Raw genomic sequence first — 23,691 nt, 5'->3', positions numbered from 1 at the left:
TTTTTTTTGCTGGAAGTTCAGTCAATACCCGCCAACCTTTAAGAGACATCATGCAGCCAGGCCTCTTGGATTGCGGCCACACTGTCCTGAATGCACCCGATCTCATCAGATCTCGGAAGCTAAACGGGGCAGGGCCTGGTCAGTACTTGGATGGGAGACCTCCTAGAAATACCAGGTGCTGCAAGCCTTTTACGTCTCCTGGGTAACTTCATCGTAGCTCTTAATACTCTCTTTCTGTCTCCAGGAGATATAATTGAAGAATTGTACACGTACCCGGCTACTTTCAACACCCTTTCCTGCACTGATATTTTTCCCTCCATTTTTCTATTTTTTTTTTTTTTTTTTTTTTGCTGGAAGTTCCGTCAATACCCGCCAACCTTTAAGAGACATCATGCAGCCAGACATCTCGGCTTGCGGCCACACCGTCCTGAACGCGCCCGATCTCATCAGATCTCGGAAGCTAAACGGGGCAGGACCTGGTCAGTACTTGAATGGGAGACCTACTGGAAATACCTGGTGCTGCAAGCTTTTTACGTCTCCTGGGAAACTTCATCGTAGCTCTTAATACTCTCTATCTGTCTGGAGGAGATATAATTGAAGTATTGTACACGTACCCGGCTACTTTCAACAGCCTTTGCTGCACTGATATTTTTCCCTCCATTTTCCATTTTTTTTTTTTTTTTTTTTTTCTGGAAGTTCCGTCAATACCCGCCAGCCTTTAAGAGACATCATGCAGCCAGGCCTCTTGGCTTGCGGCCACACCGTCCTGAACGCACCCGATCTCATCAGATCTCGGAAGCTAACGGGGCAGGGCCTGGTCAGTACTTGGATGGGTGACCTCCTGGAAATACCAGGTGCTGCAAGTTTTTTACGTCTCCTGGGTAACTTCATCATAACTCTTAATACTCTCTTTCAGTCTGTAGGAGATATTATTGAAGAATTGTACACGTACCCGGCTACTTTCAAAACCCTTTGCTGCACTGATATTTTTCCCTCCATTTTTCTTTTTTCTTTTTTTTTTGCTGGAAGTTCCGTCAATACCCGCCAGCCTTAAAGAGACATCATGCAGCCGGTCCTCTCGGCTTTCGGCCACACCGTCCTGAATGCGCATGATATCGTCAGATCTCGGAAGCTAAACGGGGCAGGACCTGGTCAGTACTTGAATGTGAGACCTCCTGGAAATACCAGGTGCTGCAAGCTTTTACGTCTCCTGGGTAACTTTATCGTAGCTCTTAATACTCTCTTTCAGTCTGCAGGAGATATAATTGAAGAATTGTACACGTACCCGGCTACTTTCAACACCCTTTCCTGCACTGATATTTTTCCCTCCATTTTTCTATTTTTTTTTTTTTTTTTTTTTGCTGGAAGTTCCGTCAATACCCGCCAACTTTTAAGAGACATCATGCAGCCAGGCCTTTCGGCTTGCGGCCACACCGTCCTGAATGCGCCCGATCTCGTCAGATCTCGGAAGCTAAACGGGGCAGGGCCTGGTCAGTACTTGGATGGGAGACCTCCTGGAAATACCTAGTGCTGCAAGCTTTTACGTCTCCTGGGTAACTTTATCGTAGCTCTTAATACTCTCTATCTGTCTGGAGGAGATATAATTGAAGTATTGTACACGTATCCAGCTACTGTCAACACCCTTTGCTGCACTGATATTTTTCCATCCATTTTTCTTTTTTCTTTTTTTCTTTCTATTTTTTGCTGGAAGTTCCGTCAATACCCGCCAACCTTTAAGAGACATCATGCAGCCAGGCCTTTCGGCTTGTGGCCACACCGTCCTGAATGCGCCCGATCTCGTCAGATCTCGGAAGCTAAACGGGGCAGGGCCTGGTCAGTACTTGGATGGGAGACCTCCTAGAAATACCAGGTGCTGCAAGCTTTTTACGTCTCCTGGGTAACTTCATCGTAGCTCTTAATACTCTCTTTCTGTCTCCAGGAGATATAATTGAAGAATTGTACACGTACCCGGCTACTTTCAACACCCTTTCCTGCACTGATATTTTTCCCTCCATTTTTCTATTTTTTTTTTTTTTTTTTTTGCTGGAAGTTCCGTCAATACCCGCCAACCTTTAAGAGACATCATGCAGCCAGGCCTTTCGGCTTGTGGCCACACCGTCCTGAACGCGCCCGATCTCGTCAGATCTCGGAAGCTAAACGGGGCAGGACCTGGTCAGTACATGAATGTGAGACCTCCTGGAAGTACCTGGTGCTGCTAGCTTTTACGTCTCCTGGGTAACTTTATCGTAGCTCTTAATACTCTCTATCTGTCTGGAGGAGATATAATTGAAGTATTGTACACGTACCCAGCTACTATCAACACCCTTTGCTGCACTGATATTTTTCCATCCATTTTTCTTTTTTTTTTTTTTTATTCTTTTTGCTGGAAGTTCCGTCAATACCCGCCAACCTTTAAGAGACATCATGCAGCCAGGCCTCTCGGCTTGCGGCCACACCGTCCTGAATGCGCCCGATCGCGTAAGATCTCGGAAGCTAAACGGGGCAGGACCTGGTCAGTACTTGGATGGGAGACCTCCTGGAAATACCTGGTGCTGCAAGCTTTTTACGTCTCCTTGGAAACTTCATCGTAGCTCTTAATACTCTCTATCTGTCTGGAGGAGATATAATTGAAGTATTGTACACGTACCCGGCTACTTTCAACAGCCTTTGCTGCACTGATATTTTTCCCTCCATTTTCCATTTTTTTTTTGCTGGAAGTTCCGTCAATACCCGCCAGTCTTTAAGAGACATCATGCAGCCAGGCCTCTTGGCTTGCGGCCACACCGTCCTGAACGCGCCCGATCTTATCAGATCTCGGAAGCTAACGGGGCAGGGCCTGGTCAGTACTTGGATGGGTGACCTCCTGGAAATACCAGGTGCTGCAAGCTTTTTACGTCTCCTGGGTAACTTCATCATAGCTCTTAATACTCTCTTTCAGTCTGTAGGAGATATTATTGAAGAATTGTACACGTACCCGGCTACTTTCAAAACCCTTTGCTGCATTGATATTTTTCCCTCCATTTTTCTTTTTTCTTTTTTTTTTTGCTGGAAGTTCCGTCAATACCCGCCAGCCTTAAAGAGACATCATGCAGCCGGGCCTCTTGGCTTTCGGCCACACCGTCCTGAATGCGCATGATATCGTCAGATCTCGGAAGCTAAACGGGGCAGGACCTGGTCAGTACTTGAATGTGAGACCTCCTGGATATACCAGGTGCTGCAAGCTTTTACGTCTCCTGGGTAACTTTATCGTAGCTCTTAATACTCTCTCTCAGTCTGCAGGAGATATAATTGAAGAATTGTACACGTACCCGGCTACTTTCAACACCCTTTCCTGCACTGAAATTTTTCCCTCCATTTTTCTATTTTTTTTTTTTTTTTTTTTGCTGGAAGTTCCGTCAATACCCGCCAACCTTTAAGAGACATCATGCAGCCAGGCCTTTCGGCTTGTGGCCACACCGTCCTGAACGCGCCCGATCTCGTCAGATCTCGGAAGCTAAACGGGGCAGGACCTGGTCAGTACATGAATGTGAGACCTCCTGGAAGTACCTGGTGCTGCTAGCTTTTACGTCTCCTGGGTAACTTTATCGTAGCTCTTAATACTCTCTATCTGTCTGGAGGAGATATAATTGAAGTATTGTACACGTACCCAGCTACTGTCAACACCCTTTGCTGCACTGATATTTTTCCATCCATTTTTCTTTTTTTTTTTTTTTTTTCTTTTTGCTGGAAGTTCCGTCAATACCCGCCAACCTTTAAGAGACATCATGCAGCCAGGCCTCTCGGCTTGCGGCCACACCGTCCTGAATGTGCCCGATCGCGTAAGATCTCGGAAGCTAAACGGGGCAGGACCTGGTCAGTACTTGGATGGGAGACCTCCTGGAAATACCTGGTGCTGCAAGCTTTTTACGTCTCCTGGGAAACTTCATCGTAGCTCTTAATACTCTCTATCTGTCTGGAGGAGATATAATTGAACTATTGTACACGTACCCGGCTACTTTCAACAGCCTTTGCTGCACTGATATTTTTCCCTCCATTTTCCATTTTTTTTTTTTTTTTTTTTTGCTGGAAGTTCCGTCAATACCCGCCAGTCATTAAGAGACATCATGCAGCCAGGCCTTTTGGCTTGCGGCCACACCGTCCTGAACGCGCCCGATCTAATCAGATCTCGGAAGCTAACGGGGCAGGGCCTGGTCAGTACTTGGATGGGTGACCTCCTGGAAATACCAGGTGCTGCAAGCTTTTTACGTCTCCTGGGTAACTTCATCATAGCTCTTAATACTCTCTTTCAGTCTGTAGGAGATATTATTGAAGAATTGTACACGTACCCGGCTACTTTCAAAACCCTTTGCTGCACTGATATTTTTCCCTCCATTTTTCTTTTTTCTTTTTTTTTTTGCTGGCAGTTCCGTCAATACCCGCCAGCCTTAAAGAGACATCATGCAGCCGGGCCTCTTGGCTTTCGGCCACACCGTCCTGAATGCGCATGATATCGTCAGATCTCGGAAGCTAAACGGGGCAGGACCTGGTCAGTACTTGAATGTGAGACCTCCTGGAAATACCAGGTGCTGCAAGCTTTTACGTCTCCTGGGTAACTGAATCGTAGCTCTTAATACTCTCTCTCCGTCTGCAGGAGATATAATTGAAGAATTGTACACGTACCCGGCTACTTTCAACACACTTTCCTGCACTGATATTTTTCCCTCCATTTTTCTATTTTTTTTTTTTTTTTTTTTTTGCTGGAAGTTCCGTCAATACCCGCCAACCTTTAAGAGACATCATGCAGCCAGGCCTTTCGGCTTGTGGCCACACCGTCCTGAATGCAACTGATCTCGTCAGATCTCGGAAGCTGAACGGGGCCGGGTCTGGTCAGTACTTGGATGGGAGACCTCCTAGAAATACCAGGTGCTGCAAGCTTTTTACGTCTCCTGGGTAACTTCATCGTAGCTCTTAATACTCTCTTTCTGTCTCCAGGAGATATAATTGAAGAATTGTACACGTACCCGGCTACTTTCAACACCCTTTGCTGCACTGGTATATTTCCCTCTATTTTTCTTTTTTTTTTTTGCTGGCAGTTCCGTCAATACCCGCCAGCCTTTAAGAGACATCATGCAGCCAGGCATCTCGGCTTGCGGCCACACCATCCTGAACGCGCCCGATCTCGTCAGATCTCGGAAGCTAAACGGGGCAGGACCTGGTCAGTACATGAATGTGAGACCTCCTGGAAATACCAAATGCTGCAAGCTTTTACGTCACTTGGGTAACTTTATCGTAGCTCTTAATACTCTCTCTCTGTCTGGAGGAGATATAATTGAAGTATTGTACACGTATCCAGCTACTGTCAACACCCTTTGCTGCACTGATATTTTTCCATCCATTTTTCTTTTTTCTTTTTTTCTTTTTATTTTTTGCTGGAAGTTCCGTCAATACCCGCCAACCTTTAAGAGACATCATGCAGCCAGGCCTTTCGGCTTGTGGCCACACCGTCCTGAATGCGCCTGATCTCGTCAGATCTCGGAAGCTAAACGGGGCAGGGCCTGGTCAGTACTTGGATGGGAGACCTCCTAGAAATACCAGGTGCTGCAAGCTTTTTACGTCTCCTGGGTAACTTCATCGTAGCTCTTAATACTCTCTTTCTGTCTCCAGGAGATATAATTGAAGAATTGTATACGTACCCGGCTACTTTCAACATCCTTTCCTGCACTGATATTTTTCCCTCCATTTTTCTATTTTTTTTTTTTTTTTCTTTTTGCTGGAAGTTCCGTCAATACCCGCCAACCTTTAAGAGACATCATGCAGCCAGACATCTCGGCTTGCGGCCACACCGTCCTGAATGCGCCTGATCTCATCAGATCTCGGAAGCTAAACGGGGCAGGTCCTGGTCAGTACTTGGATGGGAGACCTCCTAGAAATACCAGGTGCTGCAAGCTGTTTACGTCTCCTGGGTAACTTCATCGTAGCTCTTAATACTCTCTATCTGTCTGGAGGAGATATAATTGAAGTATTGTACACGTACCCAGCTACTGTCAACACCCTTTGCTGCACTGATATTTTTCCATCCATTTTTCTTTTTTTTTTTTTTTTTTGCTGGAAGTTCCGTCAATACCCGCCAACCAATAAGAGACATCATGCAGCCAGGCCTCTTGGCTTGTAGTCACACCGTCCTGAACGCGCCCGATCATATCAGATTTCGGAAGCTAAACGGGGCAGGGCCTGGTCAGTACTTGGATGTGTGACCTCCTGGAAATACCAGGTGCTGCAAGCTTTTTACGTCTCCTGGGTAACTGCATCGTAGCTCTTAATACTCTCTTTCTGTCTCCAGGAGATATAATTGAAGAATTGTACACGTACCCCGCTACTTTCAACACCCTTTGCTGCACTGGTATATTTCCCTCTATTTTTCTTTTTTTTTTTTGCTGGCAGTTCCGTCAATACCCGCCAGCCTTTAAGAGACATCATGCAGCCAGGCATCTCGGCTTGCGGCCACACCATCCTGAACGCGCCCGATCTCGTCAGATCTCGGAAGCTAAACGGGGCAGGACCTGGTCAGTACATGAATGTGAGACCTCCTGGAAATACCTCGTGCTGCAAGCTTTTACGTCTCCTGGGTAACTTTATCGTAGCTCTTAATACTCTCTATCTGTCTGGAGTAGATATAATTGAAGTATTGTACACGTACCCAGCTACTGTCAACATCCTTTGCTGCACTGATATTTTTCCATCCATTTTTCTTTTTTTTTTTTTTTTTGCTGGAAGTTCCGTCAATACCCGCCAACCTTTAAGAGACATCATGCAGCCAGGCCTCTCGGCTTGTGGCCACACCGTCCTGAACGCGCCCGATCTCGTAAGATCTTGAAAGCTAAACGGGGCAGGACCTGGTCAGTACTTGGATGGGAGACCTCCTGGAAATACCTGGTGCTGCAAGCTTTTACGTCTCCTGGGTAACTTTACCGTAGCTCTTAATACTCTCTTTCTGTCTGGAGGAGATATAATTGAAGTATTGTACACGTACCCAGCTACTGTCAACACCCTTTGCTGCACTGATATTTTTCCATCAATTTTTTTATTTTTATTATTATTTATTTTTTCTGCTGGAAGTTCCGTCAATACCCGCCAACCTTTAAGAGACATCATGCAGCCAGGCGTCTTGGCTTGCGGCCACACCGTCCTGAACGCGCCCCATCTCGTCAGCTCTCGGAAGCTAAACTGGGCAGGGCCTGGTCATTACTTGAATGTGAGACCTTCTGGAAATTCCAGGCGCTGCAAGCTTTTTTCGTCACCTGGGGAACTTCGTCGTAGCTTTTAATACTCTCTTTCTGTCTGGAGGAGATTTAATTGAAGAATTGTACACGTACCTGGCTACTTTCAACACCCTTTGCGGCACTGATTTTTTTCCCTCCGTTTTTCTTTTTTTCTTTTTTTTTTTTATTTGCTGGAAGTTCCGTCAATACCCGCCAGCCTTTAAGAGACATCATGCAGCCAGGCCTCTCGGCTTGCGGCCACACCGTCCTGAACGCGCCCGATCTTGTCAGATCTCGGAAGCTGAACGGGGCAGGGCCTGGTCAGTACTTGGACGGGTGACCTCCTGGAAATACCAGGTGCTGCAAGCTTTTATCGTCACTTGGGTAACTTCATCGTAGCTCTAAATACTCTCTTTCTGTCTGGAGGAGATATAATTGAAGTATTGTACACGTACCCGGCTACTTTCACCACTCTTTGCTGCAGTGATATTTTTCCCTCCATTTTTCTTTTTTCTTTTTTATTTTGCTAGAAGTTCCGTCAATACCCTCCAGCCTTTAAGAGACATCATGCAGCCAGGCCTCTTGCTTGCGACCACACCGTCCTGAGCGCGACCGATCTCATCAGATCCCGGAAGATAAACGGGGCAGGGCCTGTTCAGTACTTGGATGGGTGACCTCCTGGAAATACCAGGTGCTGCAAGCTTTTTACGTCTCCTGGGTAACTTCATTGTAGCTCTTAATACTCTCTTTCAGTCTGGAGGAGATATAATTGAAGAATTGTACATGTACCCGGCTACTTTCAACACCCTTTCCTGCACTGATATTTTTCCCTCCATTTTTCTATTTTTTTTTTTTTTTTTTTTGCTAGAAGTTCCGTCAATACCCGCCAGCCTTTAAGAGACATCATTCAGCCAGGCCTCTTGGCTTGCGGCCACACCGTCCTAAACGCCCCCAATCTCGTCAGATCTCGGAAGCTAAACGGGGCAGGGCCTGGTCAGTACTTGGAATGTTGACCTCCTGGAAATACCAGGTGCTGCAAGCTTTTTACGTCTCCTGGGTAACTTCATCGTAGCTCTTAATACTCTCTTTCAGTCTGGAGGAGATATAATTGAAGAATTGTACACGTACCCGGCTACTTTCAACACCCTTTCCTGCACTGATATTTTTCCCTCCATTTTTCTATTTTTTTTTTTTTTTTTTTTGCTGGAAATTCCGTCAATACCCGCCAGCCTTTAAGAGACATCATGCAGCCAGGCGTCTCGGCTTGTGGCCACACCGTTCTGAACGCGCCTGATCTCGTCAGATCTCAGAAACTAAACGGGGCAGGACCTGGTCAGTACTTGGATGGGAGACCTCCTGGAAGTACCAGGTGCTGCCAGCTTTTTACGTCTGCTGGGTAACTTTATCGTAGCTCTTAATACTCTCTTTCAGTCTGGAGGAGATATAATTGAAATATTGTACACGTACCTGGTTACTTTCAACACCCTTTGCTGCACTGATATTTTTCCCTCCATTTTTCTTTTTTCTTCATTATTTTGCTGGAAGTTCCGTCAATATCCTCCAGCCTTTAAGAGACATCATGCAGCCAGGCCTCTTGGCATGCGGACACATTGTCCTGAATGCGCCCGATCTCATCAGATCTCGGAAGCTAAATGGGGCAGGACCTGGTCAGTACTTGAATGTGAGACCTCCTAGAAAAACCTGGTGCTGCAAGCTTTTACGTCTCCTGGGTAACTTCATCGTAGCTCTTTATACTCTCTTTCTGTCTGGAGGAGATATAATTGAAGTATTGTACACGTACCCGGCTACTTTTAACACCCTTTACTGCACTGATATTTTTCCCTCCATTTTTCTTTTTTCATTTTTTTTTGCTGGAAGTTCTGTCAATACCCTCCAGCCATTTAGAGACATCATGCAGCCAGGCCTCTTGGCTTGCGGCCACACCGTCCTGAACGCGCCCGATCTCGTCAGACCTTGGAAACTAAACGGGCCAGGGCCTGGTTAGTACTTGGATGGGTGACCTCCTGGAAATACCAGGTGATGCAAGCTTTTTACGTATCCTGTGTAACTTCATCGTAGCTCTTAATACTCTCTTTCAGTCTGGAGGAGATATAATTGAAGAATTGTACACGTACCCGGCTACTTTCAACACCCTTTGCTGCACTGATATTTTTCCCTCCGTTTTTCTTTTTTTTTTTTTTTTGCTGGAAGTTCCATCAATACCCTCCAGCCTTTAAGAGACATCATACAGCCAGGCCTCTTGGCTTGCAACCACACCGTCCTGAACGCGCCCCATCGCGTAAGATCTCGGAAGCTAAACGGGGCAGGACCTGGTCACTACTTGGATGGGAGACCTCCTGGAAATACCTGGTGCTGCAAGCTTTTTACGTCTCCTGGGAAACTTCATCGTAGCTCTTAATACTCTCTATCTGTCTGGAGGAGATATAATTGAACTATTGTACACGTACCCGGCTACTTTCAACAGCCTTTGCTGCACTGATATTTTTCCCTCCATTTTCCTTTTTTTTTTTTTTTTTTTTTTGCTGGAAGTTCCGTCAATACCCGCCAGTCATTAAGAGACATCATGCAGCCAGGCCTCTTGGCTTGCGGCCACACCGTCCTGAACGCGCCCGATCTAATCAGATCTCGGAAGCTAACGGGGCAGGGCCTGGTCAGTACTTGGATGGGTGACCTCCTGGAAATACCAGGTGCTGCAAGCTTTTTACGTCTCCTGGGTAACTTCATCATAGCTCTTAATACTCTCTTTCAGTCTGTAGGAGATATTATTGAAGAATTGTACACGTACCCGGCTACTTTCAAAACCCTTTGCTGCACTGATATTTTTCCCTCCATTTTTCTTTTTTCTTTTTTTTTTTGCTGGAAGTTCCGTCAATACCCGCCAGCCTTAAAGAGACATCATGCAGCCGGGCCTCTTGGCTTTCGGCCACACCGTCCTGAATGCGCATGATATCGTCAGATCTCGGAAGCTAAACGGGGCAGGACCTGGTCAGTACTTGAATGTGAGACCTCCTGGAAATACCAGGTGCTGCAAGCTTTTACGTCTCCTGGGTAACTGAATCGTAGCTCTTAATACTCTCTCTCAGTCTGCAGGAGATATAATTGAAGAATTGTACACGTACCCGGCTACTTTCAACACACTTTCCTGCACTGATATTTTTCCCTCCATTTTTCTATTTTTTTTTTTTTTTTTTTTTTGCTGGAAGTTCCGTCAATACCCGCCAACCTTTAAGAGACATCATGCAGCCAGGCCTTTCGGCTTGTGGCCACACCGTCCTGAATGCAACTGATCTCATCAGATCCCGGAAGATAAACGGGGCAGGGCCTGTTCAGTACTTGGATGGGTGACCTCCTGGAAATACCAGGTGCTGCAAGCTTTTTACGTCTCCTGGGTAACTTCATTGTAGCTCTTAATACTCTCTTTCAGTCTGGAGGAGATATAATTGAAGAATTGTACATGTACCCGGCTACTTTCAACACCCTTTCCTGCACTGATATTTTTCCCTCCATTTTTCTATTTTTTTTTTTTTTTTTTTTGCTAGAAGTTCCGTCAATACCCGCCAGCCTTTAAGAGACATCATGCAGCCAGGCCTCTTGGCTTGCGGCCACACCGTCCTAAACGCCCCCAATCTCGTCAGATCTCGGAAGCTAAACGGGGCAGGGCCTGGTCAGTACTTGGATTGTTGACCTCCTGGAAATACCAGGTGCTGCAAGCTTTTTACGTCTCCTGGGTAACTTCATCGTAGCTCTTAATACTCTCTTTCAGTCTGGAGGAGATATAATTGAAGAATTGTACACGTACCCGGCTACTTTCAACACCCTTTCCTGCACTGATATTTTTCCCTCCATTTTTCTATTTTTTTTTTTTTTTTTTTTGCTGGAAATTCCGTCAATACCCGCCAGCCTTTAAGAGACATCATGCAGCCAGGCGTCTCGGCTTGTGGCCACACCGTCCTGAACGCGCCTGATCTCGTCAGATCTCAGAAACTAAACGGGGCAGGACCTGGTCAGTACTTGGATGGGAGACCTCCTGGAAGTACCAGGTGCTGCCAGCTTTTTACGTCTGCTGGGTAACTTTATCGTAGCTCTTAATACTCTCTTTCAGTCTGGAGGAGATATAATTGAAATATTGTACACGTACCTGGTTACTTTCAACACCCTTTGCTGCACTTATATTTTTCCCTCCATTTTTCTTTTTTCTTCATTATTTTGCTGGAAGTTCCGTCAATATCCTCCAGCCTTTAAGAGACATCATGCAGCCAGGCCTCTTGGCATGCGGACACATTGTCCTGAATGCGCCCGATCTCATCAGATCTCGGAAGCTAAACGGGGCAGGACCTGGTCAGTACTTGAATGTGAGACCTCCTAGAAAAACCTGGTGCTGCAAGCTTTTACGTCTCCTGGGTAACTTCATCGTAGCTCTTTATACTCTCTTTCTGTCTGGAGGAGATATAATTGAAGTATTGTACACGTACCCGGCTACTTTTAACACCCTTTGCTGCACTGATATTTTTCCCTCCATTTTTCTTTTTTCATTTTTTTTTGCTGGAAGTTCTGTCAATACCCTCCAGCCATTTAGAGACATCATGCAGCCAGGCCTCTTGGCTTGCGGCCACACCGTCCTGAACGCGCCCGATCTCGTCAGACCTTGGAAACTAAACGGGCCAGGGCCTGGTTAGTACTTGGATGGGTGACCTCCTGGAAATACCAGGTGATGCAAGCTTTTTACGTATCCTGTGTAACTTCATCGTAGCTCTTAATACTCTCTTTCAGTCTGGAGGAGATATAATTGAAGAATTGTACACGTACCCGGCTACTTTCAACACCCTTTGCTGCACTGATATTTTTCCCTCCGTTTTTCTTTTTTTTTTTTTTTTGCTGGAAGTTCCATCAATACCCTCCAGCCTTTAAGAGACATCATACAGCCAGGCCTCTTGGCTTGCAACCACACCGTCCTGAACGCGCCCCATCTCGTCAGATCTGGGAAGCTAAACGGGGCAGGGCCTGGTCATTACTTGAATGTGGGACCTCCTGGAAATACCTGGTTCTGCAAGCTTTTTACGTCTCCTGGGTAACTTTATCGTAGCTCTTAATACTCTCTTTCTGTCTGGAGGAGATATAATTGAAGTATTGTACACGTACCTGGCTACTTTCAACATCCTTTGCTGCACTGATATTTTTCCCTCCGTTTTTCTTTTTTTTTTTTTTTTGCTGGAAGTTCCGTCAATACCCGCCAACCATTAAGAGACATCATGCAGCCAGGCCTCTCGGCTTGTGTCCACACCGTCCTGAACGCGCTCGATCTCGTCAGATCGCGTAAGCTGAACGGGGCAGGTCCTGGTCAGTACTTAGATGGGTGACCTCCTGGAAATACCAGGTGCTGCAAGCTTTATACGTCTCTTGGGTAACTTCATCGTAGCTCGTAATACTCTCTTTCAGGCTAGAGGAGAAATAATTGAAGAATTGTACACATACCCGGCTACTTTCAACACCCTTTGCTGCACTGATATTTTTCCCTCCATTTTTCTTTTTGCCGGAAGTTCCGTCAATACCCTCCAGCCTTTAAGAGACATCATGCAGCCAGCTCTCTAGGCTTGCGGCCACACTGACCTGAACGTGCCCGATCTTGTCAGATCTCGGAAGCTAAACGGGGCAGGGCCTGGTCAGTACTTGGATGGGAGACCTCCTGGAAATACCTGGTGCTGCAAGCTTTTTAGTCTCCTGAGTAACTTCATTGTAGCTCTTAATACTCTCTTTCTGTCTGGAGGTGTTATAATTGAGGATTTGTACACGTACCCGGCTACTTTCAACACCATTTGCTGCACTGGTATTTTTCCCTCCATTTTTCTTTTTTTTGCTGGAAGTTCCGTCAATACCCGCCAGCCTTTAAGAGATATCATGCAGCCAGGCTTTTTGGCTTGCGGCCACACCGTCCTGAACGCGCCCGATCTTGTCAGATCTAGGAAGCAAAACGTGGCAGGACCTGGTCAGTACTTGGATGGGAGACCTCCTGGAAATACCTGGTTCTGCAAGCTTTTTACGTCTCCTGGGTAACTTCATCGTAGCTCTTAATACTCTTACTTAATACCAGCAGCCACTTAGCAGGTGTAGCAATAGAAGCTCAGCCTGGGGAGACTGGATTTAGCATTTCCTCTCCATTTTGATAACTATCCATAATCATTTCTGCAAAATACTTCTATGATACCTATGTATGTTTTTTACTTGTACTATATTATACTATCAAGTATCAGTGTACACATACAATGTGACCTGTTACATTAATACAGAGGCCACGGAAGGCCAGATCAGTAATAGCCACTGTCCCCTGATATTACACTTTTTTACAATCACTTTGGCACTCATTTCAGAACCTTGATGTCATTTTTCAAAACTCTAGACACAAAACTCACACCCGATGATCAAAATGCACATTTTTCAATTGCTTGGATACAATACACATCAACCTCAGATCATTTGTTCATTGAACTAAAATGATACAACTTAACGTCAAAGTATTACCATTTCAAAATGCAATTCACACATTACATCTGAGATCACTGTCTATTCATTTCATTACAAAGATCTAACTATCAATTGATACAGCTGCTCAAAATGATAAGTGACTGTTGCATTACTCTTAATTCATAGTTTTATGGAAACTGACGAACAGTATTCCATGTTTCGATCATGAAAGTTTCAGGATAATGAGATCCATTGACACCAATAACCGAGGAGCATGAACCAGTTGGACTACATTATCTATGGATGTAATATTTCATCATCATTCATCATCATGTAGCACTTTTCCACACCATGTTTTCAGTGTGGAAGGAAAGTTAGAAATTCTTTCTCTAATACCTGTTTTTCTCTCTTGTATACTTAAGAAAGATAAGGTCAAGCTAGAAGGTCAGGCCAGAAGGTAGTTTGATTTCTGCTTGTTATTTACGATGAGAATCTTGGAGACAATGTCAAACAGTATGATTGAAGTGCCTGCTCCCTAATCCATGTGTTGATCTATGAACTCTGTCCTATAATGATATAAATTCTGCTTAGCTAACTTTTAAGATAACATAGTAATGACTTTCTGATTATAACCAGCTCTTTGATTTTTGTGTATAAAAGCTCTGACTGTTAAAATGAAGGCAGAGCGACTTTGGGATCTTCTTGAGTCACTGTTCCTCTCCACGCTGCGTGTATTAAAGGCATTGCAACTAACGCTCCAACCTGGTTGAAGATGATTGTTCTTCCACATCAGATTTGACATTACTGTATGTATGCAGGCCCTTGTAATTGCTTTTCCAATACTGCCAACTGGTTATTGATGATTGATTTCACATTGTGGTACGAGTATCGAGTGAAATGAGTGCTATCCACCCCAGCAACACAGTGATAACATGGAGCCGGCAAGTCATCCAGGTCACAATAGAGGTCAAGCAGTGGGAGGAGGAAGACGTGGTGGTCAAAGGAATGGAAGGGGACATGCACCCCTTCTGAGAGGTGGTCGTGGGCCTCGTCATAGAGGAGGGCTTAGGCCTCACCAGAGAGGCAGCCATGGGCCTCATTTGAGAGGTGTTGGGGGAACGTGGTAGAGGACAAGGCCACGGACCAGACAGCGGCAGCAACAGCAAATAGTGTCCAGTGAAATCCGAGAAATAGTTGTAGAGCATGTTGTAAATCATGGCATGACCATGACTGAGGCAGCTACAATGATTCAATCAAACCTCAGAATCAACTCAGGATCAACTGTGGCCTCAATCATCAGAAATTTCCGTACTGAGAAGCGGCAAGTCTTCAGCATGCACTAAACATTAGGCTACTCTCAATTGTCAAATGACTGTATACTGCATACCAATGTGTAGCACAGAGTATAGTGTGCCTTTTGAAAGAAATGCAGACAGAGTGAAGCAGCTGATGACTGAGTATGTTCAGGTATGTTCAGTTTCAAGGTGCCTCTTGTGAAAAATGGTTGTGAGAACCTGAACCTGAACACAGGGCTGATGGAAATTCAGAAGTACAGTAATCAATCCTTTGTTTTACACTAAGCCAGGTGAGGAACACTGCAGTTGACATTTTACTGTAGTTTTGTTCTTTTTTGTAGCTAATTATTGTTGCATGGCTTCAAAGAAACCTATGGTGTGATTTGATTGTATTGCATCAATACATTTCAGATTTTGTTCAATGATTCCACTGTGTCTGTAGTATTCTCTCTACTAGTCCTTTTACAGTGATGTATTTATGTGTAGTACCATAATGAAACATGTATCACATATTTTGTACTACAATATTTAATGATTGTACGAACAACTACACAGTGAAACTATCGGTATCTTCTGTGTGGGTGATCTAAATAAATGTTACTATGGTATTTCATGATAAATGAATTATTTGAACCAACAAGTCTGCAAGTGCAAGGTTTCTTTAAAGATATGAATGCACAATGCAATGTTTTGAACATTGGACAGCCTGTGTTACAAGTGATGACCGTTTTGAGTTTTGTGTCTAGAGTTTTGAAAAATGACATCAAGGTTCTGAAATTAGTGACAAAGTGATTGTAAAAAACTGTATATTCATCCTATTTAATGTGCTCTTTTAAAATGTACTTTTCTTTTTTATGTTGCCATTTCTGTTCTACCAATGTTTCAGTTGTTAGCCAAAGATTGACAGAGTACATCTCATACACACAGGCCAGACAGCAAGGATTTCTTTTTGAAATTCAATTACAAATGCTGCATGAACTCATCAATACGATTAGAGCTCCTGAAAGCAATATAACTAACTCACTCTACAGCATCTTATTAGCAGTGAAAAGAAACCAAGAAAGTTGGGACAGTCGACTGTTTACCACTATGTAACATCACCTTTTCTTTTAATAACACTTATTAAGCACTTGGGCACTGAAGACACCACTTGGTTAAGTTTAGCAAGTGGGATTTCCACCCATTCATCCATTATGCATTTCCTCAGCTGCGCAACTGCACAGGGCCTTCGTTGTCTTAATTTGCACTTCATAGTGCGCCACACATTCTCAATTCGGAGACAGGTCAGGACTGCAGGCAGGCCATGCTAGCACCCGCACTCTCTGCCTATGCAACCATGCGCTTGAAATCTGGGCAGAATGTGGTTTGGCGTCATCCTGCTGAAAAATGCAGGGATGTCCCTGGAAAAGACGATGTCTGGATGGCAGCATATGTTGCTCCAAAATGTGTACATCTCTTTCTGCAAAAATGGTGCCCTCACAGATGTGCGAGTTACATGACAGACAGACACTCATACACACTGTCACACCCACACAAACACATACACTTTCACACAGACACACACACACATACATACATACATACATACATATATAAGGAAAAGAAACAATACATTTAAAAATCACAAAAAGATGTAATAAAGTACAGAAAATCTAAATGTAATAAAATGTGATCTTTAATACACACAAATATGTATGGCTGGTCGGATGCGTCTTGGACTCGGGTTCCTCTTCATTACGTATAATGCTTTTGCCTTTTGCTATAGCTTTCCGTGGAGGGGATCGTGGGTGAGTTTGTACCATTCTTGGGAGGCTCTGCCTTGTTGGGGCGGAGCTGTGATCCAGGTGAACAGCAGATCGGACATAGGTGGGCATGTGGGCGGAGGAGGAAGGCCGGTCAAGCAAATAAGCTTGCTAAGGTACGCAGCAGCAGCAAGCAGCCCCACCATCCAGTCAGCCAGCCAGTCTGGCTGGCAGTGACTGAGTGGTTGACAGACGGCAAGCAACGGAATGTACGTGCTCTGTGATGTCATAGGAGTCACCTGAGAGAGATGTTTGTGATGTCATCGCTGAGCTGGCTGGCTCTGTGTGTCTTGCTGGCTGTGTGTGTGTGTGTGAGAGAGAGAGAGACTTTTTGACTTTTATCAGACTTCATTGCCTGTTTGCAACACGCAATAATTCATACAAAAGAAAATAAATAAATTAATAAAAAATAGTGTTCCCCTTTGTTTGTCTCCCCCCAACAAGCATTAACTCCGCCACTGATCTGTACACTTTTAAAGAAAGCAACCCAATACACACAACAAAACAACCATCAAATACTAAACCCTATAAATGAATTACATAATAAAAACCAACTCCCCGTCATACAATTCACAAAGGGCATCATTAATACACCAGACCTGTTCAAAACTCTCCAAATCATTCATCAGCCTGTAATAGTTAAACTCTAGTCTGACTCTGCACTTGACCAGCATGGCAAACACTCTCACTGCATCCTCACTGCCCTCCCCACACACTCTGTTCTTCCTAGTCTTATAGACGGCCATTTTAGCCTGGCCCAGCAAGAAGTTTACCAGCTGGTCCACATGTTTGGTCCTTCTGGTGTATCGCGCCCCTAAAATAAAAACCTTTGTGTTAAAAATCAGGTTAAGATCAGTAAAAAGACGAGTTAAAAGACTAAAAATGGGTGACAACCGAGAGCAAGTGCTGAAACAGTGAAACACGGTCTCTCTCTGAGCACAGAATGGGCAGGCGTCGGACACAGCAGGGTTAAGAACAGTAATAAAAGAATTGACAGCAATAATGGTGTGTAACACCCTCCACTGCAGATTGCCAGCTCTCTTATTGAGGGGGGCTTGTACAGGCTTCTCCAGGCGGGCGCAGTGTCTTCCCCCAGCCCCAGCCTGTAAAGTAATTTTAGGAATCACAAAGAAACAGTTGAAAGTGCTAAATAAGTATTTTGATGCACCATATTAATTTAGGAAATTTACATGTTGTTTTTCATCAGCTTCTGTATCTGATGGCTCCACATCACTGGCTGGATTGATAGCAACGACACTCTAAAAAAAGAAGTGTTAAGTTTGAGCATTCAGGACTTGTTTTGAAGATCCTGAATATCACTGGTCCACAATTTATCTGTGAAACTATGGGTTAATCTCCATATACAAAATACTTTTCACACACACTTTAAATTTACAACTAAATTTACATGTTGATGTCTTTCGTCAGCTTCTGTATTTGATGGCTCAATATAACTGGTTGCATTAACAGCAACGGCACACTACAAGAAAATAACATTATATTTAAACATTCAGGACTGGTTTAGCATCACCTCGAATATCCCTAGCCCTTGAGGTCGATTGTTATTGTGGTCTTCAAGACCAGTGCTTCTCAACCTTAGTCCTGGAGGAGGCCCACTGTCTGCTGATTTTCATTACAACAACATTGTAGGTTATATCAGTGACTGTGGTCCTAAAGTACCCCTATGCCTGCTGTTTTTTTTCCAGTTGAGCTCTTAATTACCTAATTGGCTTAACTGAAGCCATTTAACCCTTTTCCCAGGTCTTTGGTTGTTGATGAGTTACAAAGAGCTGGATTGTGGCCCGCCATGACTGGAAGTGAAGAACACTCACTCTAGGCCTTTAACTTAATGTTCATATGTAGGGGCCTATCCATCTGATTTGTTTTTGCACATTTATTAACAGAAAAATTGATGGTACGTGAAATCATCTGAGCTGAAAAATATAATGTTCCACCAATAATAAAATAAATGTATTAATTAAAATTATAGAGATAATAGAATGTTCACAGATTATTAGTTCAGAAAACAAAATATTTTTTTATATCTTAAATAGAATTAACACTCAAATCAGTTGTAGGGTAAACAAGGTCTATTTTTTGGATTGATTTTATAATTATACATGTATGGCTGCATGAAGCTTACCTGAGAATCTGATATTTTAGTAACTTTGTTGCTTCTTGTTGGGTAGTCCACGTTTGCCGCCGTTCTTTTTCTGTAAATGTAAATCAAAAGGCAATAATTACATACTGTAATTAAAATACAAAAAGTATAAACATTGTATTATTATTTTTGTATCCTGTTTCTCCATCTCGATGCTGTTCTTTTTGGAATTGCATATCTAGGTTTACTTAAATACTGTTTATAAGATTGTAAACTCATCATCCAAATTTCTTCATTTGCCAAACTTTATGTAGTGCGCTTGCAGTTTCAGAAGAAGAAAAAAAACTGTAACAGATGGGATATGTAGTACTTTATACTCGAGTGGTACTCTTATAAATTTCAATTAAAGAAGTGAATTTATAGTATCACCTTATCACGAATCCTGGAATCTTGTAGAACTCAATTTCTGTAATAATTGGACGCAGACACCAATTCCAAAGATATAAATTGTCAAATTTATTCAAAACAAAGACTAAATGTAGCACTACACTAATTATACAAAAGGGAAAAACTAATTAAAATTCAACTCTAGATCAACAAATCAAAGACAAATCACTTCCGTGACCAAATCAAAGACCATGGGATCGCATATGATAACACAAATCGTTAAACAAAAGAGGTTATAAACACATTGACTACAATACCAGTTAGTAAGATGAAGGTGAGTCTCTTGTTAGTATTATTAGTCAGACATTAAATAACTACGCAGGTTAGTATTTATGTCAGGTAACTTCTCGTTATATATATATCAGTCTCATTAACGTTTAGGTGGAGAGAAAGATCCTATCATTACTTGTTACCACAATTTCCCTTAACTGATTATTATTCAATGATTAAGGATAGGCAGGGCCACCTATAATCTGGTGTCTATTAACTTGTGTCAATTTCAGACTAAACAGTTAAACAGGAATGAGAAGATATTTCTCGGCGTTGACAGATTTTATTTCTAAAATTATCAACAAAACAGTTTAATGCAACACACATTTATATTTAAGAAAACTAAATGATATTACACATTCTAGAGTTATGAATCACAGATTAACATTTCTAATTGATTTCTCAAATGTCATGAATCATGAACTCCAAACTGTTAAACTTATCTGAACTTCGTCGCAGAGAGGCCTCTCTGGCTTCGGGCTCAGATAACAGCACACGGCACGAGGTCCGTGTGGTTTGGAACAAAGGCAGTCCGGTTCGGCTTTGTCCAAGAACTTCCACTCAGTCGATGCACCTGGAAGTTGGGGTTTCGCGAAAGTAGAGTCGTTTCCAAACAGATTTTCCACTGGTTTGAAGGCTCCAAGGTTGTGCACAAAATCTTCTTTGTAAGCAGGGTTCCACCGTAGTTACTTGAAGACAAAGTCTTTGAGGAAAGCAAGGCCCTGTTTGTTCCAAGGGTCAAGTTTCTTAAAACTCAAATAGCTATTTAAATGACTGACACTTTCGTATTCAGTCGACTTAGTCATTTGTCCAGCTGTAAAACTCCACTGATCAGGTGGGCACAGGCGGGCAGCGCAGTCTGTAAAGTTCTTTATTTAATAAAGTCCTTTAAAAGAATTCTTTGTACGGCTCAATCTCCTTCTCCCAGTTTAACTCTTCTGTTGCCGGCAAAGACTTGGTTGGTTTCTGGTTCCGGTTCGGGCAACAGAGCTACAGGTTGAGCTGTGGCAGCGAGTTACTGGTTCAGGTGAGAGAGAGAGAGAAAGAAAGGCCGTGTTTGTCCTTTATAGTCTGTCAGATCAATAGGTGATTGGTTCCTGAGTTCTTGAGATTGGATTTCGGTTTCAGCCCCCAGTGTCCTATTGGAGGGGGGCTTGATTTATGACTGATGTCAATCCATGCCATCTTTTGGAAATGCCGGTTGGCCTGGGTTCGTAGCTCTATGTCGGGATTTCGGCTCTCATCCACTTCAAAGAGTTTTTATCACCTACAGGCCCCTTTCTCCAGACATCTCATAGCAGAATAACAAACTATTTGGACTCTTCTCGGTGCCATCCTCCCCAAAACTGTCACTTTGATGCAAACCAGTTCCAAGCTGATGAGCTAAGGAAATCTGATAACTTTGGGGGGGAGAGGTCTTCTTTAGATCCGTGCTTCAGCTCAGAGCCCAAATACTCTTATCCAAATACACCCAACATAACGCTACATACCCCCTTTCTTGAATGGGACTGAGGTCGACTAGGACGTTATCCCCTTCAAGACAAAATAAGACGTTAAGCATTTATCTCAAAGTTATGTAACAGAATTCAACAGTGGACTTCACCATTCATGACCCCGAGAAATCAAAGAAAACAAACTAATAGTTCATTATTTAAGCAGAATGTATTCCAATCAAATTGACAATCCTATACTAGCACATATACAGGTTACATATTATAACACAAGTACATTAAAACAAAAAAACAATTGGTATTACTCAGTATTGAGTATGGTTACTGACGGTAACCAATAGGTGGAAGTTGATTAACAGAGGGAGGTGACTGGGAATTCAGGTGTTATTCAGGCACCTGACCTTCACTATGTCTATAATAGTTGGTAGGGACCTGGGTTCGAATGGTTGGCTTACATGGTAAGCCGGTGCCCCCTTTAGGGACATGCACAAAAAATGGTCTCATTGGGAAGTTGTACCTTGGTGGCTGTATCATATCTGTCATTCAATTCCACCGGCTTTGGTGATTCAACTTGAGCCCACAACCTGTTCAATAGATCCTGACCAATGATCAACTTCTCTGTTTCAAATTTGGAAATATAAACTGGATGAACCAACTTAATCTTCCCAAAGGTGAACTCTAACAATGCCATTTGAGTGAGCTGTGCCTTAGTCTCTGTGTAACTTGTAATGTTCACACTACAAGCTTCCACTTTCAGTCGTTGGTCTGAGGTTTCCATAATTTGTTTCAGGTTGCCCATTGTGGTGGCAGACATTAAACAAATTTCAGCCCCAGTGTCCAACAAGGCTCCTCACTCCCACACATTCTCAATGGTCACTTCTATGTAAACTTGCTTGGCTCTGCCTCTCTGTGTCAGATCACCCAGTAACATCACCAAAGGTTCAGCTTGCCTGCAGGCAACTTCCCCCACTGGGAGGTCCCAGTGGGCTGATGTGTCAGAGAAACCCCCCTGCTGTTCCTCACATCCAATCAAAAACACAGAGGCGGGGACAGGGGGTGGTTCCAGAGCTAGTCATTCCTTAGGTGGCGAGTCCGGCCCTTTACCCTGGCTACTAACTTCCAGTTTGGGAAGAGGGGGCAAAGGGAGCAGAGCTAAGCGTAGCAGTAGCTCAGAAACTGCAACATTGCTCAGAGACTGAGTTAACCCACCTAGGCTAGGAGCAGATTTCTTTTTTTTATTGTAAGCCTGGGTGTCTTGGATTCCATCCTTGGGAGGTTCTTTCCTTCTTTGAATCTCTGTCCCCTCTAACTCCAGTGGAGAAATAGGGCTCTCAGAGCGCCTTGCCAGTACTTGGGTGCTTGAATCTTTACGATCAGAAGTGCTATTGTACTTGCTTTCCCAAGCTTTCTGTGCCATTTTTTCGAATTTCAGCTATGTTCATATACGTTGCGTCTGCATGTAATATGATCATTTCCTTAATCGTTGGGAACAAATTAGCAACAAACAACCCTTTAAAGCTCACCTCTTCCTCGGCCCCGGGTCGATCTTGACCCGCAAAATAGGTTTTCCTAAGCTTTTCATAGTAATCACGGGGGGACTCATGCTTACCTGTTTGATCTGGTGTGCGGCAGTCACTGCTGCCACTGGATCAATGAACCTGGAATAGTCCCTAACTAATGCTCTGCACAAGCGTTGAAACCTATCGCAGACCATGGACCCTTGCCTCTCCATCCAAGAATGGACTTGGCGAGAGGTAGTTTTGCGGATTAGGAGAACCTTTTCCTTCTCCGTAGCCTCAGGATAGAAACTCAAAGCATACTTAATGTCCTTAATATACGCTTCCACATTTCCTTCCTTGTCTGCTGGGTTAAAGGTTTCACAATCTTTAGCCAGTTCTCTCAACTGGCGCATGTTAACCTTTCGGTCTGGACTCTCGGGAGAGGAAGTTCGTCTGTGCGACGAGCTTCTTACCCTGGGTGGAGAAAGACTACAGGGAGGGGTACGATCAGGACGAGGCAACCCGGGGCCTAAATGTGGAGACGGTGTGCGACTCCGTGCATTGGCCGGTTCCGGCTGTTCCTTTATGCTGTCAGGTGTCAGCTTTGCAGCTCACCAATAGGCAGCTTTCAGGGCCCCTATTTGTTGCTTGAGACGCTCATTTTCAACTTCAGTTGATTTGAGTTCTCCCCTAAGCACCTGATTTACTCTCCTCATTTCTTCACTGTCCCTTTTTAAATGTATGACCTCGCCTTCGAGTATCTCCATTTTTACAGTGCCCAAATCTTTCTCCCTGACTGTTTTGCAAAGACGCATTTCCAAAACATCCCGGTCCTTCAAAACTATCCTTTCATTTTCAACCGCTTTACATCTGTCATTTTGCAGACCTTTTACTTGGATCAGAGTTGTTTCCAATTCAACTTGACATTGTCTTAAATCATTTCCTAATTGCTCTCTCTGTTCAATTAAGTCCTCTTTTTCAGCATTCAACACAATGACTTGTTTTCCACAAGTATCTAGCTTTCCTTCAAATTCTAAAACCATTCCATGCCGTTTGGCTCTTTCTTCTTTCGCTTTAGCATACTTTTCTCCTAGCTTTTTCAGTTTTT

General features: G+C 43.8%; 11 non-coding genes and 29 pseudogenes across 11 annotated transcripts; all 40 read left to right on the top strand.

Annotated features, from left to right (window-relative positions):
- Positions 1-68: 68 nt before the first annotated feature.
- LOC136728264 (5S ribosomal RNA) lies at positions 69-187 on the top strand. The gene has a single exon (XR_010808626.1). It is a non-coding gene; the product is annotated as a 5S ribosomal RNA (ribosomal RNA).
- Positions 188-409: 222 nt separating this feature from the next.
- On the top strand, positions 410-528 carry LOC136728277 (5S ribosomal RNA). The gene has a single exon (XR_010808638.1). It is a non-coding gene; the product is annotated as a 5S ribosomal RNA (ribosomal RNA).
- Positions 529-748: 220 nt separating this feature from the next.
- On the top strand, positions 749-866 carry LOC136728269 (5S ribosomal RNA). Its single transcript, XR_010808630.1, has one exon. It is a non-coding gene; the product is annotated as a 5S ribosomal RNA (ribosomal RNA).
- A 215-nt stretch (positions 867-1,081) lies between these two features.
- LOC136728166 (uncharacterized) lies at positions 1,082-1,200 on the top strand (annotated as a pseudogene).
- Positions 1,201-1,420: 220 nt separating this feature from the next.
- LOC136728263 (5S ribosomal RNA) lies at positions 1,421-1,539 on the top strand. The gene has a single exon (XR_010808625.1). It is a non-coding gene; the product is annotated as a 5S ribosomal RNA (ribosomal RNA).
- Positions 1,540-1,763: 224 nt separating this feature from the next.
- LOC136728252 (5S ribosomal RNA) lies at positions 1,764-1,882 on the top strand. Its single transcript, XR_010808615.1, has one exon. It is a non-coding gene; the product is annotated as a 5S ribosomal RNA (ribosomal RNA).
- Positions 1,883-2,102: 220 nt separating this feature from the next.
- LOC136727876 (uncharacterized) lies at positions 2,103-2,221 on the top strand (annotated as a pseudogene).
- Positions 2,222-2,442: 221 nt separating this feature from the next.
- On the top strand, positions 2,443-2,561 carry LOC136728302 (5S ribosomal RNA). Its single transcript, XR_010808659.1, has one exon. It is a non-coding gene; the product is annotated as a 5S ribosomal RNA (ribosomal RNA).
- Positions 2,562-2,770: 209 nt separating this feature from the next.
- Positions 2,771-2,888, top strand: LOC136728392 (5S ribosomal RNA). The gene has a single exon (XR_010808741.1). It is a non-coding gene; the product is annotated as a 5S ribosomal RNA (ribosomal RNA).
- A 554-nt stretch (positions 2,889-3,442) lies between these two features.
- Positions 3,443-3,561, top strand: LOC136727875 (uncharacterized; annotated as a pseudogene).
- Positions 3,562-3,782: 221 nt separating this feature from the next.
- Positions 3,783-3,901, top strand: LOC136728382 (5S ribosomal RNA). Its single transcript, XR_010808732.1, has one exon. It is a non-coding gene; the product is annotated as a 5S ribosomal RNA (ribosomal RNA).
- Positions 3,902-4,121: 220 nt separating this feature from the next.
- On the top strand, positions 4,122-4,239 carry LOC136728429 (uncharacterized; annotated as a pseudogene).
- A 216-nt stretch (positions 4,240-4,455) lies between these two features.
- LOC136728165 (uncharacterized) lies at positions 4,456-4,574 on the top strand (annotated as a pseudogene).
- A 221-nt stretch (positions 4,575-4,795) lies between these two features.
- On the top strand, positions 4,796-4,914 carry LOC136727766 (uncharacterized; annotated as a pseudogene).
- Positions 4,915-5,124: 210 nt separating this feature from the next.
- On the top strand, positions 5,125-5,243 carry LOC136727988 (uncharacterized; annotated as a pseudogene).
- Positions 5,244-5,467: 224 nt separating this feature from the next.
- On the top strand, positions 5,468-5,586 carry LOC136728309 (5S ribosomal RNA). The gene has a single exon (XR_010808666.1). It is a non-coding gene; the product is annotated as a 5S ribosomal RNA (ribosomal RNA).
- Positions 5,587-5,808: 222 nt separating this feature from the next.
- On the top strand, positions 5,809-5,927 carry LOC136728343 (5S ribosomal RNA). The gene has a single exon (XR_010808697.1). It is a non-coding gene; the product is annotated as a 5S ribosomal RNA (ribosomal RNA).
- Positions 5,928-6,143: 216 nt separating this feature from the next.
- LOC136728703 (uncharacterized) lies at positions 6,144-6,262 on the top strand (annotated as a pseudogene).
- Positions 6,263-6,472: 210 nt separating this feature from the next.
- LOC136727850 (uncharacterized) lies at positions 6,473-6,591 on the top strand (annotated as a pseudogene).
- A 214-nt stretch (positions 6,592-6,805) lies between these two features.
- Positions 6,806-6,924, top strand: LOC136728570 (uncharacterized; annotated as a pseudogene).
- Positions 6,925-7,147: 223 nt separating this feature from the next.
- Positions 7,148-7,266, top strand: LOC136728147 (uncharacterized; annotated as a pseudogene).
- Positions 7,267-7,488: 222 nt separating this feature from the next.
- Positions 7,489-7,607, top strand: LOC136728527 (uncharacterized; annotated as a pseudogene).
- A 215-nt stretch (positions 7,608-7,822) lies between these two features.
- On the top strand, positions 7,823-7,941 carry LOC136727765 (uncharacterized; annotated as a pseudogene).
- A 220-nt stretch (positions 7,942-8,161) lies between these two features.
- On the top strand, positions 8,162-8,280 carry LOC136727932 (uncharacterized; annotated as a pseudogene).
- A 220-nt stretch (positions 8,281-8,500) lies between these two features.
- On the top strand, positions 8,501-8,619 carry LOC136728687 (uncharacterized; annotated as a pseudogene).
- A 216-nt stretch (positions 8,620-8,835) lies between these two features.
- On the top strand, positions 8,836-8,954 carry LOC136728106 (uncharacterized; annotated as a pseudogene).
- Positions 8,955-9,168: 214 nt separating this feature from the next.
- LOC136728593 (uncharacterized) lies at positions 9,169-9,287 on the top strand (annotated as a pseudogene).
- Positions 9,288-9,501: 214 nt separating this feature from the next.
- Positions 9,502-9,620, top strand: LOC136727944 (uncharacterized; annotated as a pseudogene).
- Positions 9,621-9,840: 220 nt separating this feature from the next.
- Positions 9,841-9,958, top strand: LOC136728428 (uncharacterized; annotated as a pseudogene).
- A 216-nt stretch (positions 9,959-10,174) lies between these two features.
- LOC136728164 (uncharacterized) lies at positions 10,175-10,293 on the top strand (annotated as a pseudogene).
- A 221-nt stretch (positions 10,294-10,514) lies between these two features.
- LOC136728635 (uncharacterized) lies at positions 10,515-10,633 on the top strand (annotated as a pseudogene).
- Positions 10,634-10,853: 220 nt separating this feature from the next.
- LOC136727814 (uncharacterized) lies at positions 10,854-10,972 on the top strand (annotated as a pseudogene).
- A 220-nt stretch (positions 10,973-11,192) lies between these two features.
- Positions 11,193-11,311, top strand: LOC136728632 (uncharacterized; annotated as a pseudogene).
- Positions 11,312-11,527: 216 nt separating this feature from the next.
- LOC136728028 (uncharacterized) lies at positions 11,528-11,646 on the top strand (annotated as a pseudogene).
- Positions 11,647-11,860: 214 nt separating this feature from the next.
- Positions 11,861-11,979, top strand: LOC136728591 (uncharacterized; annotated as a pseudogene).
- Positions 11,980-12,193: 214 nt separating this feature from the next.
- LOC136728006 (uncharacterized) lies at positions 12,194-12,312 on the top strand (annotated as a pseudogene).
- Positions 12,313-12,526: 214 nt separating this feature from the next.
- Positions 12,527-12,645, top strand: LOC136728022 (uncharacterized; annotated as a pseudogene).
- Positions 12,646-12,848: 203 nt separating this feature from the next.
- LOC136728513 (uncharacterized) lies at positions 12,849-12,967 on the top strand (annotated as a pseudogene).
- Positions 12,968-13,172: 205 nt separating this feature from the next.
- LOC136728012 (uncharacterized) lies at positions 13,173-13,291 on the top strand (annotated as a pseudogene).
- A 3,437-nt stretch (positions 13,292-16,728) lies between these two features.
- Positions 16,729-16,843, top strand: LOC136728243 (U5 spliceosomal RNA). The gene has a single exon (XR_010808607.1). It is a non-coding gene; the product is annotated as a U5 spliceosomal RNA (small nuclear RNA).
- The last annotated feature ends 6,848 nt before the right edge of the window (positions 16,844-23,691 follow it).

Source organism: Amia ocellicauda, unplaced genomic scaffold, assembly GCF_036373705.1.
Source record: "Amia ocellicauda isolate fAmiCal2 unplaced genomic scaffold, fAmiCal2.hap1 HAP1_SCAFFOLD_29, whole genome shotgun sequence".
NCBI lineage: Eukaryota > Metazoa > Chordata > Actinopteri > Amiiformes > Amiidae > Amia > Amia ocellicauda.
The sequence above is the reverse complement of the archived record's forward strand: the minus strand, read 5'-3'. Positions and strand labels throughout refer to the sequence as shown.